Source organism: Prionailurus viverrinus, chromosome B2 (genome assembly GCF_022837055.1).
Source record: "Prionailurus viverrinus isolate Anna chromosome B2, UM_Priviv_1.0, whole genome shotgun sequence".
NCBI classification, from domain to species: Eukaryota; Metazoa; Chordata; class Mammalia; order Carnivora; family Felidae; genus Prionailurus; species Prionailurus viverrinus.
Window position 1 is genome coordinate 85,867,976 of NC_062565.1, and position 13,548 is coordinate 85,881,523.

Here is a 13,548-nt window from a genome sequence, read left to right on the forward strand (position 1 = left end):
TAGTGCTGGCAGAGAGATTGCTGGAATGCTAATTCAATATTAAACAGACATCAAAGTAGCTGGTAGAACTGAAAGCAAACTACAGGCAAAGAAATTCAAGACCAGTAGCAAACAAACAAAAGGCTCAGGAAAACAAGGTGGCGGAAGTTTTAAATTAATAACCAAAGAAACCACATCGTCTTTTTAAAAATGTAGCCGATGCAGTAGTGGTTCTGAGACAGAATGCAGCAGGGAGCATAGGTTATGCACAGCAGTGAGAGGTCAGATGGTCTAGGTTCAAACTGCCACCAAAATTCCAAAGTCACTCTACCTCTCCTTTGAAAAAATGGAGAGCTATAAATGGCCCTTAACTCATAGAATTGCTCTGACAGCAGTACAGGCTAATGAACATAGCATGGTGTGTGTTGTGTAGTAAACTCAATAGATGTCACCCCCAAAAAACCCCACAAAAAACAAAAAAAAACAAAAACTTAAACACTTAGGCCTTAGCTGCTATAGTTACATTTGATAATTCATCACGTCACTCAAGATATGTTCTGTTGTCCACACCTTTGTTTAAGGGAAGAAATCTGCTTTCTTATTGTAAAGAGGGCACTCTGAAAGTATTGGAGTAGTATAGTTTACCCTTCTGTATTTCTCTAGGAAGTCAGAACACGGAGCACGGTGTGTGTCAGCTCCCCAGGACAGCTGTAACAGTGCCACAGAATGAATGGCTGACAAAAATAGAAATTCATTGTCTCACAGTTCACGAGACTGAGTATGAAGTCAGGGTGCCCGCAGGGCCAAGCCCCCCTCTGAGATTCTGGGTAGCACTCTCCCTTGCTTCCACCTTGAACCTGCAAGGCCAGCCACCTTGGCCTCCCTGGTGCTTCACCAAGCATGCCAAGGCTACTCCTCCTTCAGGGATTTGAACACTCCGCCGCCTTTGCCGGGAGCATTCCTCCTCAGCATCCCTGTGTTTACTCCTCACTTCCTGCAAGTCTTTCCATAAATACCACTTTCTCAGAGACAGCCTCTCTAGACTGCCCTCCGTGACAGAAATTCCGATAAACCTTCCATCTACCCTTATTTTGACTTCTCCATATCATTAATACATTAAAAGTCCAAGTATTTGTTAAGGTTCTAGTCAATCCTGTAGAGTAAAAATATCACTGTAGGGTGTGTTTTTGTCTGTTTATATGGCACTAAGAACATAACCTGCACGAATTAGGCACTCGATAAGTAGGTTGAATGAATTAAAAAAATGAAATTTAATAATCTTACAAGATACTTGGAAAAGTGGTGTATTGTCAGCATTTGATACATGTAAATTATTGTTTTACTATTACTAGTAAATGCTCTTTGAGAAAAATTGATGATCACCATCATTATTGCACTTATGGAGGATATATTGTGTTTCAGAAAATGTACTGTTTTGTGTATTACCTCATTTAATTCCTTCAACAATTCTATGGGGCAGGTATTGTTATTATTAATATCACTATTTTATGAAGGGGAAAACAGACATTCAGAAATAAAAATAATTTGTTGAAGCTCAATTATCTTATAAATATGGTAAAGTTTATTTTTTATTAAAAAATATCAGCTAAGTCACGGGCACCTGGGTGGTTCAGTCAGTTGAGCATCCAATTTCAGCTCAGGTCATGATTTCATGGTCTGCAAATTCAAGCCCCACATTGGTTTTGCTGCTGTCAGCACAGAACTTGCTTTGGATCTTCTGTCTTCCTCTCTGCCCCTTCCCTGCTCACACACTCTCTCTCAAAAGTAAATAAAACATTAAAAAAATATATATCCGCTAAGTCATTAGACTTTTTAAATAATGGACCAGATGAAAATAAATTCCATTTTAAAAGAAAATGAAATGGAAAAACTGAAGTCTTCATGATATTTTATGCTTTTAGATGGCCTAATTGTCCTGAATGTTCCTGGTCAGGCTCTCATGCTAGGGTCCCTATGCCCCCAACACTGAAACAGAAGCATTCCGACACATGCTTTATAATTTCCATCAATCACTGAGGACAGTCCAAAGATTAAATAGGATTGATGGTTAATACTACCACTAATCTAAACACAGCAATCCAGTGGTTATATTCTCAAAGCTGTTCTGGTTTCTATGGTACCATTTGTAGCTGGGAAAAGAGCTGTGTCACTCTTGAGGGGTCTGTTCTCTTGTGTAAGAGCACAGGAGGCCTCAGCTAGTGTTAGAAGATGCTAAATTCTGAAATTCACTTATTTCCAAAGAAGCCCAATTGTTAAGGACATTATAAAGGACTTATCATCTGTAAAATCAGAAGGAAAGCAGCCTATTCATTTAGTGCTCTTTGGAAAGAAACCAAGTCATCCCCTTCTATCATTGAGAATTCTGCCAAAGACATGGGACTCTGTGGGCAATGGAGGTCAGACTAGTCCCAACCCACCCCTGTGAGTAATATTAAAAAAAAAAAAAAAAAAAAAAAAAGCTTCTCGGAAACATTTGGAATCATGGTAAATGTTTCCTGCCTACACAGAATATCCTTTAAAACTTCTCAGGAGTTAAGTCTCCAACTGTGGAAACATTTGTATAAATTATATGTAGATTAGGCACTCTGTATATGCGTTGTATAAAACTGAACTCTCTATTCACTTTTATAACCCTCTGAATTTTAACTGAAGGCATTGATTTTTAAATTTTCCCTAGTAAGAACAGTTGATTTCATATCTACAGCTACCATTTAGGGGTTACATAAATTTTAAAACGTCTTTGAGAATGAATAGCAATAATATATAGAGTGCTTATAAATATTTATATAATACAACATAATATATAGCATTAATAAAATATGTATAGCTTATTGTATACTAGGTACTGTTCTAAGTTCTTCAGAAGCTGTAAGTAAACAGGGAATTGTTTTGAGATTCTGATGTAATTATTGTGAATTATATCAATTAGAATAACTACTTTTTAAAGTTTTTATTTAAATTGCAGTTAGTGAACATACAATATAATATTAATTTTAGATGTACAGTATAGTGATTTAACACCTCCATACAACACCCAGTGCTCATCACAAGTGCACCCATTAATCCCCATCACCTCTTTAACCCATCCCCTCACCCACCTCCATTCTGGTAGCCATCAGTTTGTTCTCTATAGTTAAGAGTCTGTTTCTTGGTTTGCCCTCTCTCTCTTTTCTTGCCCTTTGCTCATTTGTTTTGTTTCTTAAATTATACATCTGGGTGAAATCCTATCATATTTGTCTTTCTCTGACTGACTTCTTTCACTTAGCATAATACTCTCTTACTCCATCCGTGTTGTTGCAAATGGCAAGATTTCATTCTTTTTTATGGCTGAATAATATTCCATCAGATACATATATCACCTCTTCCTTATCTAGTCATCAGTTGATGGACACTTGAGCTGCTTCCATAATTTAGCTATTGTAGATAATGCTGCTATAAACATTGGGAGATCATATTTTCCTTTGAATTAGTATTTTTGTATTCTTTGGGTAAATACCTACTAGTGTAATTACTGGATCCTGGGGTAGTTCTATTTTTAACTTTTTGAGGAAACTTCATACTGTTTGCCAGAATGGCTTTACCGGTTCTCAGTCTCATCATTATTGCAAGAGGGTTCCCTTTCTCCACATCCTCCCCAACACCTGTTGTTTCTTGTATTGTTGATTTTAGCCATTCTGACAGGTGTGAGGTGATATATCATTGTCTTTTTTATTTACATTTCCCTGATGATGAGTGATGTTCAGCATATTTTCATGGGTCTGTTGGTCATTTGTATGTCTTCTTTGGAAAAATGTCTTTTCCTATCTTCTGCCTATTTTCGATCAGATTACTTATTTTTTGGTGGTTGACTTTCATAAGTTCTTTATATATTTTAGATACTAACCCCTTACTAGACATGTCCTTTGCAAATATCTTCTCTTAATCCATAGGTTGTCTTTTAGTTTTGCTGATCATTTCCTTCACTGTGCAGAAAATTTTTATTTTACTGTAGTCCCAATAGTTTATTTTTTCTTTTGTTTCCCTTGCTTTAGGTTACGTATCTGGAAAGAAATTGCTATGACTGATGTCAAAGAAGTTACTGTCTGTGTCTCTTCTAGAACTTTTATGGTTTCTGGTCTCACACTTAGGTCTGTCATCAATTTTGAATTTATGTTTATATCCAGTGTAAGAAGGTGGTCCACTTTTATTCCTCTGCATGTTGCTGTCCAGTGTTCCCAAAACCATTTTCTGAAGAGACTTTCTTTAGCCCATTGGATATTCTTTACTGCTTTGTTGAAGATTAATTGACCATAATAGTTGTGAGTTCATTTCTGGGTTTTCTATTCGGTTCTATTGACCTACATGTCTATTTTGTGCCAGTACCATACTGTTTTAATTAGTACAGCTTTTAATATAACTTGAAGTCTGGAATTGTGATGCCTTCTTTTCTTTTTTAAGGTTGCTTTGGCTATTTGGGGTCTATTGTGGTTCCATACAAGTTTTAGGATTATTTTTTCTAGTTCTGCAAAGAATGCTGGTGGTATTTGGTAGGGATTACATTAAATGTAGAATATTTTTTAATGTTTAAAAATACATTTAAATGATAATGCATATTATTAAATAATCCAATTAGAGATTTATGTGTTTTGTGCTATCAGAATAAAATTCTGTGGCTGTGAAATCAGTTTTGCCATATTGCCAGCATTAGTATATAGCTAATATGTCCAATTCTAAACTGAATACTATTCTGATTGTTTAGTGTTATTTAGATCTGTCTCTTACTATTCTTTTACCAGGTATTCTAGTAAAGTTCTGGTCAGTTTACAGATGAACAACTCTAGTTTTTAACTTGGTTGCTCTTAAGCCTCTATATTTTCTCCATAGTTTTACTTTTAATGAGGTGTGCAAAATAAAACCATCTTTTTAAATCAGTATTATGGCTACGTTGATCATTTTTAGTATGGTCTGTGTTGAATATTGTTAGGGCAAGTATAGTCTACTTTATTTTCCATATTGCCAAGTATGAGAACATATTATGTTTAAATTATTGTTTGATAACTCTTCTAAAATTCTTTATTTTTACATGTGCAGTATTTTATATGAATCATTCATCTATGAGTTTAAAATAAAACAATTTCACTGTTTCATTTGGCCAGGGGCATACCTTTTTTCCTCCCCATTAATCTTCTCTTTAAATACTAACTAGCTATATTTCTTCTGTGTTTTCAGTTCATATGTTCTAGATTGAATTTCAGTCTGATATCTATTAAAAGAATGTTTATGAAAAATACGATCCCTAAAGAGAATAACTTTAGAGAATTTGCCTATTGTTCCAATGGATTCTGCATACTTTAAATATGATATTTTTAAATCCACAAAATAATTTAGTTTTATGAGAATCCAATGTCCATTTGAAAGAAGGAAAGCCATTTATAGAAATTAATCTAAGGGAAAAATTAACACAATTATCCTTAGACTAAAGCAGGTTCATAATCTCTGGTATGTCAAATAGGATTTCACTCTGTAATAGTAATACATTAAAAAATATGCCTACCAAGTATTGAAAAATGGACTCCAATGGCATAAAAGGAAAACAGAATATATGAAATTATTGACAACGTTTTAATTTTCTTTGGAAGTTAACTGAAATGTCCTTATATATTATTAAAATAGAAATTCATACCAAAATTTGCATTTTGAGAGCCATGGACAAAACAGTGTTTAACTTTATCCTAGTAATTTCTCTTGGAGCTATAATTACAGATTTTTTTTCATCAGTCTATTCTCAGTCTGAGATTTCAGTTCTGATTGGTATTGTAGGTTTAATTTCTGAGTGCTAACAGAAGAGATAACATTAGTTAAGTGTCTATTATGTCTATTAAGAGTCATTAAATCTCAGGATAACTTCTCGATTAGGTATATAAAAGAATGAAGATCTTTAAGAAAGTGGCTGTTACAGAAAATCCTTATTGAATACAGCATCAGTTATGATAGGCAGAACATGGCAATATAAGTCCATGAGAAAATAAACAAAACAGACTTTCATCAAATGCAGGGAAATTGATAATCGCAGTAGCACTTAGATCCTCAACATTTATCGTTGTTAACCAAATGCAAAATTTGCATCAGAAATGCTGTGGCTAATTCGTTCTCTCAATTTATTATCGTGAACAGTAACTACTGAGTGGAATTAACTGTGCTAGACTAGAGATTGACAAGAGATTTAATGAGTGTTTATTTTTTAACACAGATCAAATAACATCATTCATGCACACATGGAAATTGTAGTATAAAGAAATGGTGTCATCATCATGAACAACTAAAATGGAATTTACCATGTGACTCACTGATCCTAAGAATAAAGTCTTTCAAATCCAGTATCATTAAAAATGCTAATATTTCAATTATACAGGCATTCTCTAATGTCCTAAGCATCAGGTCAACAGAAAGATGTGGAAAGCTATAATTTTAGAATTAAAACAAAGATATTAGGTCATCATATTAAACTCAAGCTACTAATAAGATCAAAGGTCATTCTTATCTCTATACTTTAAGAGAATAGGTAACAGTTTTTTTCTAATTATATTTTTTCCTTACAATTTAAATGCCTAGGATATGTAGGGAGGAGAATATGAAATTTACCAAAGGAAAATATAGCTTATTTCTTCTTGTTAAATAATAACTAAATTTTCTGGAAATTTCATTGGACATGGTCCAAAAAAATAAAAAGAAAGAAAGATTTCACTGCTAACTTATTAGTTTCCAGCATCATCAAGAATATGTTCAAATTTGTCTCTGAAATCAGTGAGGTGTCCTGCCAAGAACTCTTGATCATAAAACATAAAGTTGTATTGATCTCTCCTCAATGGGGGTGGGGTGGGGTTAAAATGTCTTTTAATAAAAAACAAATGGGTGTGTGGAGATCATAAAATTCTGTGCAAACAATATTCTAAGTCCTATTAACCTCCATGCTATCATGGTTAAGAACAGTTTTCAAACATCACATAATGAAATGATTATACTAAGGCAAGTTTCTGAGGAGAAGAAGGGATGATTAAAACACCAAGAATTTACCAGAGCTGCAAGAAGAGAAGTGTTGAGTGGGTCAGTAGACATATTTACTGTTAAAAAATCTACATAAATGAGCCTAGACAGAGAAAGCATCTGTGAATTTGTTAAATTTGAAAACTCTGAGGAGAATAATAAATATAGCACAGGCAGCATGAAAAAAAAAAGTCCGTGAAATTTGGCAGTCTACTGTGCTAAAAGTAGTTGTATGTACAAAAATGGAACCTTGTACAGCTGGCTTAAGTATAAAGAACCAAAATGGAGAGCCAAAAACTCTAGTACATTAAGAGCCCTTATAGAATATTCAATAAAAAAATAAGTGTCTATTAATATTAAGGACTGTATTTTGGGCATGTAGTTGAGAAAAAGAAAATACAGGGGTTGAGAAAAATATGTTAGAAGAGACAAAATGATTGATGTGAAAGTAATATCAGTTTATTACCATACACCATCACTGAAATGTATGTGGTCACTATTCATCTAGCTATCTTTTAGACAGTGTAGTAGAGTTAGTTAAATCTTACATGCCACATAATATCAAATAATTATTTTTCTGCTCACAGAAAATGTACCTTGTGAGGAGGATAGGGGCAATGGTTTCTAACACTGGTTATAAACCTATACATTTATTAACATGTTTAATTATTTTAAATTAAATTATTTAGTACCTATTGAAAGTACACATTGAAAGCATTTTAATGTGTTGCAGAGTTTTACATTTCACCAGGTACATAGGACAATGTTGAATGATAATTTTTCAAAACATATCTCCAAACTACCACCATTTTAAATTACTGTCCTACTTTTCTCTTCAGCAGCAAACATTTTAAGAGAGAATTGTACTTGAATCTGTAACTGTCAGAGACAAACTTTTACCATGTTGGTAGAAGATGAGGTGGGATGGTTTATCTCCTACTTTGACTCTATTGTGAAGATAAGATGTTCATTAGAGTCTACTTGAATCCAAGAAGTTCTCTTACGTGACTTCTGTGCCATAGTAAATTTGGGACTGAGTTTAGTCATTTACTCACCTCATTTATTACTTCAAAAATATTTATTGTTAACTATAGTCTGATTTTGTGCTAGGTGCTGGGGATATAGCAGTCACTAGAAAATACAGGGCCCTGCACCTTTTATTTGGGAATAACTGAAAGAGGAATTCTTCTTATTAATTTTTTAAAAAATGACTACATTTAATAAATCATTAAATTACAGACAATGAATCACGAATATCTCCAAGAGAGCAGTATACTATATATTAGAGTCTACGATTAATATCCTTCTTAAGGGTTGATAATAACTTGCAAGACTACAAGGTTACAACTGTTTTATTCCATTTACTATCTGTCCTCATGCTCTTGGTCTTTCATTTTCTGAAGTTGCTTAGTCCTTATTGATACCATCAGTTGATACATGAGTTGATCATCGTCTCACAGGGCCTCCATCCTCATTTCAAGAGGGACTGCCGACTCCCTCACCAAGTGTGCTAGCATGATATTTCCATCATCCCTAGGGTTTGCTATCCTTGTCATAGAACCTCATAACTGTGTTTGTGTTTTCTCATTCTCCTTTGTCTCTTTCATTTCTTCTGTATGCCTCATGCACTGGGAGGTATACATGGGGATGCTTCCTTTGCTGCCTTTCCAATCCCAGGATATTGGAAGGCCTCCCTTCCCTCTCTTTGTCCTCCTCACTTATAGTCTATAATACTCTGTTGTCCAGACTCTTTTTTTCCATCTATTCGTCAATTTTAACTTTCAGATTTTGGTCATGGAAAAAGAAGTTATCTATTCATTTCTCAGTAAACCACATTGTTTTAGGTGAAAAATATTACCATCCATGTCCTGTGGAAAGGGCTCCAAGAAACTGTTAAACTTGATTTGTAAGTACCATTCTTTTCATTTTACAAATATTCATAGCTGGATAATTGTATTGTGAATCTCACCACAAGCTGTAAATATAGTGATCCACTTAGCACATTGATGCTTTTGCCCTTTGCATGATGGCACACTTCTTTGTACATGGCCTGATTACCGATGGCCACACTGATGATGTCTCTTTTTGGATGCAGTTGGAAAATTTGCCGTCATCGTTTCTTCAGGATTAACATCTCTAAAAATGAAGTTATCTGAATATTGTCCAAACCACTCAAGGTTTCCTTTTCCTACTCACTTTCCTACTTCTAATATCATCTACTCAAAATAGGCTAAACAAGCTGAGTCCCTTACCTTCATCAATGCTCATCTGCCTTGAAACTCCTAACATCCTGGGGTTTTTAGTTTCACCTGCCCAAACATTTCTTCTTTATTCTAAATTCTAAATTCTAAATTCTAATTCTTCTTTATTCTAAATTTATTCTAAATTCCCTAGTAGATTTCCTCATTAACTTTATTCTTATTTAATTTATTCTACTTAATGTTTCAAGTTTTTATTTAAATTCTAGTCAGTTAACATATAGTGTAATTCTAGTTTCAGGAGTAGAATTTAGTGATTTATCACTTACATATAATACCCAGTGTCCATCACAACAAGTGCTCTCCTTAATATTGGAAAGACTCCACCAAAAAATTGCTAGAACTGAAACAAAAATTGACCAAAGTCACAGGATACAAGAAATCTGTTGCATATCTATATACCAATAATGAAGCAGCAGAAAGGGAAATCAAGGAATCAATCACATTTGCAATTACACTGAAAACCATAAGATACCTAGGAATCAAAAGAGGTAAAAGATCTGTACTCTGAAAACTGTAGAACGCTTATGAAAGAACTTGAAGGTGACACAAGGAAATGGGAAGACATCCCATGGGATGCTCATGGATTGGAAGAGCAAATATTGTCGAAATGTCAATAGTACCCAAAGCAATCTATACATTTAATGCAACCCCTATCAAAATACCACCAGCATTTTTCACAGAGCTAGCACAAACAATCCTAAAATTTGTATGGAACCACAAATGATCCTGAATAGCCAAAACAATCCTGAAAAAGAAAAGCAAAGCTGGAGGCATCACAATTCTGGACTTCAAGGTGTATTACAAAACTGTAGTCTTCAGGATAACATGGTCCTGGCACAAAAACAGACACATAGATCAATGGAACATAATAGAAAACCCAGACATGGACCCATAACTATATGGTCAGCCAATCTCAACAAAGCAGGAAAGAGTATCCAATGGGAAACAAAGACAGTCTCTTCAACAAATGGTGTTGGGAAAACTGGACAGCAGCGTGCAGAAGAATGAAAATGGACCACATTTCTTACACCATGCACAAAAATAAATTCAAAATGGATGAAAGACCTTAATGTAAGACAGGAAACCATCTAAATTCTAGAGGAGAACAGAGGCAGCAACCTCTTTGACATTGGCTGGACCAAGTTCTTACTAGACATGTCTCCAGAGGCCAGGGAAGCAAAGTAAAAATGAACTATTAGGACTTCTTCAAGAAGCTTCTGCACAGTGTAGGAAACAATCAATGAAATAAAAAGACAACCTTTGGAATGAGAGGAGATATTTGCAAATTGCATATACGATAGGGGGTTAGTATCCAAAATCTATAAAGAACTCATCAAACTCAACATCCAAATTTCAAATAATCCAGTTAAAAAATAGGCAGATGACATGAATAGACATTTTTCCAAAGAATACATCCAGATGGCTAACAGACACATGAAAAGATGCTCAATATCACTCATCATCAGGGAAACACAAATCAAAACTAAAATGAGATGCCTCCTTATTAACTTTAACTGAGAGTATTTTACTCTTACAACAGATCTTCCCATCTACATTCACCCTTATTTTTGCAGCCAAATCACCCAATTTTCTTCTTTGATATGCCATTCTGATTTTAAGAAGCCTGCAAAATCTCTCTAATGCCTAGAAAATAAAGCCCACATTCCAATCTTACTCCTTATTTGGTTTTGTTCATCTACCCTACTCCCCAGGGCATCTCCTTTCCCCTGAATATTATTTATACTTCTCCTATCTGTTCCTTCTAATAAAATATCTCTACTTGTAGAATGTTCTCCCAGTGTCTTCACTGCAATGCCTCTTCTCTAAACTTTATGTCCAAATCTTGCCCATGTTCAAATCACAATAAAAATATCACTCTGTCTATGGTCCTACCTGCAAGATCCATTGTCTTCCTCTATACTCATCATTAACTCCCTTTGTTTGTCTTTCTCAATTTCATTGTGTTAATTTGTTTATGTGACTAGTTTGTTTTGCTTTGCTTTTTTGTTATGGTTTACAATTTCTTATTCAAAGTATATTGTGGAAAATATTTTTTTTTCTCCTGGAATTCAAATTCACCTTGAGAGAAATTACTGTGTTACCTTATTTAATAAAAAGAAACAGATTTGTAGTCAGATAGGCCTAGCCTTTCTGTAGTCCAAGAGACTCTAAGTGATTTGGGGCAATATGTGGACTAGATCCTTGCATGCATAAGCAATTTTAACCTCAACATGAGGAAGTCAGTTTAATTATCAGTAATGAAAAATTAAACACAATCTGTGACGGTGAGATGAGAATCTTACAATGTCTAGCTGTCTTCCAAGCCTAGAAACCTAAGGGATAGGATGTCAGCATTCTGGGGGCCCTGAAGCCTCTGCATTATTCTTGCTTTTTGACTCATCCTGCTCTGTGAGGAAATCACCCATGTCTTGCTAATAGGCTACTCTGAAGTCTTTTCAAGGTTGCAGATTTTCACCAGCCTTTTTTACCTAGAGATGTTCATGATCACGTTTCTGATTTGGCTGGAAAAGGTTGTCCATCCAACATTCAACCATGACTCTTCTCACATGGCAAGCTCCCCAAAAGGGAAATAAAAAGTCTTATACTCTCCTCTATTGTTTAATTGTTCCTGCAAGAGACAAGATTAGAAAAATAGTTTTTAAAATATTAGAAAAATATTGACAGTGACACCTAAGTTTTATGTAGGTAATGTTGGCTGAAATAGGCTCAAAAGATACAAAGAGAGAAGAGGCTGAGGGATGGTCCAGGCAGAGGCCTCCACTCTGCAGCAGTTAGGACAAGGGGGGTGTGCTCAGGCTACCCACAGCGAGGCTCTCCCTTATAGTAGAAAGCCAAGAGAGAGGTTATAGATATCCTTTAAAACCTCCAGCTGCACCACCCAGAAACTTCAGCATAAATACTTTACATAGTAGAAAATAAAACTTATGAGCTTTTGTGAAATCACAGCACCTAGAAATAAAATCCCAGGGATAGCTGCTGGAATAGTTTTCTAATATAAAGTTATGCACAGTTTTTATTGCCAAGGCTACGTGTCACAAGGTCGAATCGGCACTAAAGAGGAGATTACACAAATGTATAAATAGCAGGAGGCCAAGAGAGCAACTGTTCACCATAATGTTTGACTTAAAAAGATGTAACTGATTAAGTGTAAAGTGTAGAAGGACAGCAACATTGTAACTTATAAGGAGTTACCCTCCTAAGTGATTATCAAAGTAACTTCACCAGCTTGGCTCAATAAGGAGCATAGAAAAAGAAGAAATAGTGTCTAGAAATGCTTACAACTGGGGAGGAGAAAGGAGGACTAGTGAAGAATTCTTGGGGAAGAGTGTCCAGAGGATTTAGAAAGAAGCCTGACTGTGAGGGAAGAGGCTTTGCAGACAGACAAGCATGAACACAATCAGAGCTCCTCTTTTCACCTAGTTTTAGTGTGATTTTGAGCAAGTTGTTTACCAGTTCTGAGCTATCATTCTTTTGCAAAAATGAGGTGACTGCATTTGCCCAGAATAAAAATGGAATACATAAAAAATTGACTATATACGCATATATACTTGGCACAGTGAATATGCAAAAAATGGCAGCTATTTGGGACTAAAGCCAGATATAGTATCATGAAGGCTATAATCCTTACGTCTAAGGTAAACTTGAAATTTAATAGTAGATCAATGGGAATTATTTATCATCACTCTATTTCTATCATCACATCAAATCTGAAATTGACAGACATAAAAACATAATTAGATAATTTTCTGCTTCCTAACCTCCTAGGTCCCCAACCTCCTTTACAAAACAAAACAAAACAAAACAAAACAAAACAAAACAAAACAAAACAAGTTTTGAGCTAATTTCATCACTGAACTTAGTATGTAGCAGTTGTTTAGAACATTCTTGTTTTACTACCACAAATGGCAGGAAAGACTCCTATTTGGATAATGTCGAGTACACCATCCAGTGTTAGCATTTCAAGTCAAGGCTAACTTGCGATGGTACAGCTAGACAGCAATCTTCCTGTCATCCATCCCCGGAAGCTCAGGAGAGCCAAACAGTGGTTGTACCTGCAGTTAAAATTTACCATTTGTGAGCAAAATTTTAAACTGCAGTATAGAATTACTTTACCATTGATGCAAAAGCAGTTTACTTTTTAAGCATGCTTCATTTTAGAGATTTCCTATGGCACAAAATTTATAACAAACTAAAACTAAAAGCTTGCCTATAAACCAGAAATCTAGAAATCCAGACAATATAT

At 34.9% G+C, this 13,548-nt stretch overlaps 1 long non-coding RNA gene across 1 annotated transcript in view; it reads right to left on the reverse strand.

Moving 5' to 3' along the window:
* LOC125165324 (uncharacterized) overlaps positions 1-9,337 on the reverse strand; it is a 45,283-nt gene extending 35,946 nt beyond the window's left edge. The window contains exon 1 of the long non-coding RNA XR_007152069.1: positions 9,276-9,337. This is a non-coding gene — a long non-coding RNA (uncharacterized LOC125165324). The remainder of the gene's footprint in view (positions 1-9,275) is intronic.
* Between the last annotated feature and the right edge of the window lie 4,211 nt (positions 9,338-13,548).